We start from the raw sequence: 5289 nt of genomic DNA, 5'->3' as shown, positions 1-5289 counted from the left end.
ATGGGTAAAACAGAGTTAGTATTCGACAAACCCATATATGTAGGTATGTCAATACTTGATCTTTCGAAGAATTTGATGTATGACTTTCATTATGATTATGTAAAACCAAAATATGGTGATAAAGCAAATCTACTATTCACAGATACTGACAGTCTTATGTATGAGATTGAAACAGATGATTTTTATAAAGATATTGAGAAAGATATTGAGACAAAGTTTGATACAAGTAATTATCCAGAAGATCACCAAGGAGTAAAACAAAGGGTTAATAAGAAGGTTATTGGTATGATGAAAGATGAGACAGCAGGTAAAGAGATTAATGAATTTGTAGGTCTTAGAGCTAAGTTATACGCTTATAAAACAGATATCGAAGAAGCAAAACGTTGTAAGGGTGTTAAAAGGTCAGTCGTTAAAAGGGAGATATCATTTGATGATTATAAGGAATGCTTATTTGAAGGGCGACAAATTATGAGAAAGATGAATGTAATCAGGAGTCATGGGCATCGAATATATACGGAAACGGTTAATAAAGTAGCATTATCAAGAGATGATGATAAAAGAGAGATAGAATTAGATCGCATCAATACTAAAGCTATAGGCTATAGAAATATTGATGAATGACTATATGATCATGAAAAAGGTGAACTCATAAAACGTTATGAGGGTGTAATTGATCATTATGATAGGATAGCTTCACGAAAAGTAGATAGACCGAGTAAGTCAAGCAAATTATTTTAAGACACTATCAGGTGGTAATTGAGTATCTTCAGGAACGACTTGTAATTCTTCTCTGACGAAATTTCTTTTCGGTGCACCATCAGAGAGGTAATATAAGACAGGTTGATTAGCTGACACAACAGTTCTCGATATATCGTATATTCCTAATGACCATATAGGATCTGTAGCTCTCTTATTACCACCTTCCAACTCACCAGGAGTGTATAAATATCTAACTTTCACACCAGATGGAAGTCTAACTTCTTTCAATCCAACAGGTCTTTCATATTCAACATGTTTTTCATATGTTTCTTTCATTTTTATTCCTTCGATAGGGGCTTTTCCAGTTATTCTCTTTACACCACTGTTTATACCACGTATGACAGCTGGTAGTCTTTCAACCCATTCGCGAGATCTTTCCTTTTCATCCATTAACATTTCTTTTGCATACTGATGGCTAAATAGTTTCTCTGCAATGGTTCTATTAGCGCGCTCGACTAATGCTTGGGATCTATGGTTATTAGCTTCTGATCTTTGTACTTTAACAGATTTATTTTTCATTATTCTCGTAACTTCACCCATGAATTCAGTACCAGGATCTACGATAATTGTTTCAGGCCATTTCAAACGTCTGGAATATATCTTTTCAAACCCTCTCGATACCTCTGTCGAGTACTTAGACGTCAAGGGCTCAGCATCTATATATCTACTTGCAATGTCAACGACCACTAGAGCATATTTATGCGTCTTCCGTTTTACTATATCATGTGGTAGAAATAATAAGTCTGCTTGATGTATCTGATTAACTATTTCGTCATTCCAGTGATATCTGGGGATATAATGTGGTTTAGGTAAATATATCTGCCACAAAGCTTGTTTTTCCAACCATTTTTTTACAGATTGTTTTTCAATATTAGTGGCGTCAGCTAGTTTATCAATAGCTTCATAACCCTTCCAATAACCCTGTGGGTTGTAATAATGGTTTGTTAATTTCTTGCTAATCATATAAATTATATAAAACAATAATCTTTTATAATATTATATAATGAGTCAATCGATATCGCAAGTGCTTGACGTCAATCAAGAATCGAGGAAACCTTTCGCATTGAAAGCTGAAAGAACCCTACATAGAGTACCATTTAACCCTAGTAAAGCATCACCAGAGGAAACATTGCAAGTAAACATCCCAAAGTTATCAAATGGGTATGTATATGTCCCGAATAGCATTACCCTAGTGGGAAACTTATCACTTCAGATGGGGCATGTCAACAACACAGTCGTTAACAACCTAGGTAGGAATCTCATAGGAAGGATGAGGGTAACCTATGGAAGTGATGTCATAACCGACCATAATAGGTATGATTTATATTATACATATGAAGATCTGTTTAAACAAGTTAGAGAGCGTGATAACATGCTTCGTGAAGGTGTATCATCCCTCAATATGCGTAGACTAAGAACGGATGTAGGTAACAAGGTTACTACCGATGCTGGAGAAGTTGCTCTAGGAGCTATACACGGTAACGAGTATAAAATCCCAATATCGCATGAAATCTTGAATAAACATGGTGTACTAAACATGAGAGCTTTGAACAACGATCTCGTATTCGAGATTACCTTAGCACAAAGCAAAGCTATCGGGGTTACGAGTGATAATACAGCAAATTATGAATATACCCTTAGCGGACTAAAACTAGAGTATGAGACTGTTCAAAGCGAGTATCTATCTCAGGATGCAGCTAGTAGTTATCAACTTGGAAAAGGGTTTTACTATGAACACGTAGTCCTCCTAAAATCTTTCACCATAGCTAAAGCAACTGATAGCATCATCAATGAAAAAGTAAACATACCGAGACGTAGCCTCACAGGTATTTTAATGCTGTTCGTAGAACCATATGCAGCAGGTGCGAGGGATAGTGAGAAATTCGTAAACCCAAACATTACGAAAATCGATATAAACATCGATGGGATGCCTAATAAGCTGTTTAGCAAAGGTATGCTTCCTATAGACATATGGGACAGCATCGTCAAACGATATGGTTTAAGCGATAATGTCACACAAAAACAATTTTATACCGACAAATATGCTGTATGGATCGATCTAAGAACATTTTATGACAATATTTTACACGGTGCGGGGTTTCATCTGATTAGCACGAAAGACGGCATTCTACTAACCATTCATCGTACGACTGGTGGATCTGGTAATGTTACATGCTATGTTTACATCGTGGGTGATGCTGTCTTCGAAGTGGAAAATTCTGATTTGAAATCGATAGTGTATTAAAAAATTAGCGTTATAATATATATATGGAAGAGTTAATACATCAAATTCCCTATAACTGTATAATAGTTGGTCCTACTAACTGTGGAAAGACACGATTCTTAGTCGATACTCTTAGAGGGGGTTATAAAGACAGATTCGAGTATATTATCCTAGTTTGCCCCACATATTCAAAAAATAAAACATACCAAGGTTTTGCTAATAATGACCCTAGATTCATAGTAATTCAACCTGATAGTAGCGATATAGATGATCTTAACCAAATATTACTAGATGTCGAAAAAGTTTTTAGTGGGTATATGACACTCATAATTCTAGACGATGTTGCATCTAGTAGTGAGGTAAAAAAACGGTCTAATCAATTCGTTAACCTAGCATTTAGCGCAAGACATTCTAATATATCAGTTTGGGTGTTGACACAACATTTGACATCTATTGCTAAACCTTTTAGGGATAACATAAGCTGTATAATTAGCTTCTTCACACCGAACAGAATATCTAATCAAACATTATTTGATGAATATGGTGGAGATCTAGATGCTGGACTTAGGAAGCATTATATGGAAATGCTAAAATCAGAAAAGTACTCTAGGATTTGCATATGTCTACGTCATCCATTCAATTCGTATGTAGAAATTCCGAAAATGCTTTAAGAGAAAATATGTATACCTATTATAAGATGGAAACAGTTCTAGATCAGTTCAATAATGATAGCTTAGAAACCATACACGAAGAAGAACCAATAGTGAATGAAAATAAACCGATTAGAAAGAAAAAGTCTACGGTTAAGAAAGACGATAGTGTAGATGTAGAAGAAAAACGTGAACAATTATACATTTTAGCAGTCCTAGGAACGATCGAGGTATACACAGGTAATAAGATGAGTCTCGGTGATGTTAAGAAATTATCAGCAAAAGATGTTGATAGATTCTATAATAGATATCAAGTAATCATGGGTGTACAAGTTGCAGGGACATTAGTCGATACGACAATAGATGCTGCAACTGAGTTAACTAGTTATATCTTGCCTATAGACGATAAAAAATCTTTATCCCATGATCTTAAGGAAAATCAGATGATAAGACAAGAGCTTACTAACGCAGCTGGTTATGCTATCCTAAAAGGTGGAAGATTCATTGCATTAGCAACAGGATTATTTCAAGTAGCTAAACATATAGATCGTAACCATACTAGTAATAAAGAAGCAGTAGAAGACATGGATAAGTACATTCATGATACTACACTTCAAACTCTTGAGCAGTCTTGAGCGGTCTTGAGCATCTCTTAAGCACCTCTTGAGCAGACTCTTGAGCATTTCTTGAGCAGACGATGATTCTCTTGACGATTTCTTGAGCAGACTCTTGAGCAGACTAAATGTATATAAATAATTATTTTGTTATTCATATATAGAATGTCTGAAAACGATAGCACACAAATAGAACAAATAACTAAGACGCCTGAACAGAAAGTAGAACGCATTAAGGATCCTAAGAAGGTAGCAGCAGGTAAACGTTTGGCTGATTATCATAAAAGAGCTAAACGAGCCCTTAAAGCTGATACTGATACTGAGGAAAAAGATAATGGTGAACATAAGTGGATGCCTGAAATATCACTAACAACTGCATTAACAATGGTTGGAATAACTCTGACTGCTGTCGATTTATATTTTAGATGGAGAAAACAGAATAAACATGAGTTGAATGAACATCATGTTGTTAATACAGATGAAAAGCCTAAATTAACAACACCCTCATCTATGAATGAGCTACAATTAACATCCAAACAAACAAAATCATCTAAAATACCAGTGCCGAGAATAGGTATGGAGTAAAATGGTATAATAATAAAATATTTATTAATATTATATAATATGTCAAGTTCAACAGAAAACAAATTGGTTAAAACTGTCATGGATGCTAGCGTAACTGTAGGAATTGCTGCTGGTATTGGTTATGTGGGAAAGAAAGTCATGAAAGAATCCTTTATCAATGATCCATCAAGCTCCTTGCCTAACTATGGAAAATGGGTCTTAGTCCTAGCCGGCTCAATGTATTTGAAGGACTATCTCGAAACTAAAAAGATTATACCAACAAATTTGTAATTGGTATAAGAATAAATATATTATAATGAGTAATAGTATAAATGGCGACAATAGCTGTAATGGTAGCTGGAGCTGTATTAAACGCTACAGCATTCGTGGGTGGTTCTTATCTAGCTAAGACACTCGATGGGAGTTCATCTAGAGTCGATGAAGAGAAGAAAAGACATGACAAGGCTCTTGAAGATTA

The 5289-nt window shown here is 35.1% G+C and overlaps 1 pseudogene; it reads left to right on the top strand.

Moving 5' to 3' along the window:
* Positions 1-1568, top strand: LOC148904409 (uncharacterized; annotated as a pseudogene).
* The last annotated feature ends 3721 nt before the right edge of the window (positions 1569-5289 follow it).

Source organism: Actinia tenebrosa, unplaced genomic scaffold (genome assembly GCF_029948245.1).
Source record: "Actinia tenebrosa isolate PJP-AT-01 unplaced genomic scaffold, QUT_ActTen_1.0 utg1471__unscaffolded, whole genome shotgun sequence".
Classification (NCBI taxonomy): Eukaryota; Metazoa; Cnidaria; class Anthozoa; order Actiniaria; family Actiniidae; genus Actinia; species Actinia tenebrosa.
The sequence above is the reverse complement of the archived record's forward strand: the minus strand, read 5'-3'. Positions and strand labels throughout refer to the sequence as shown.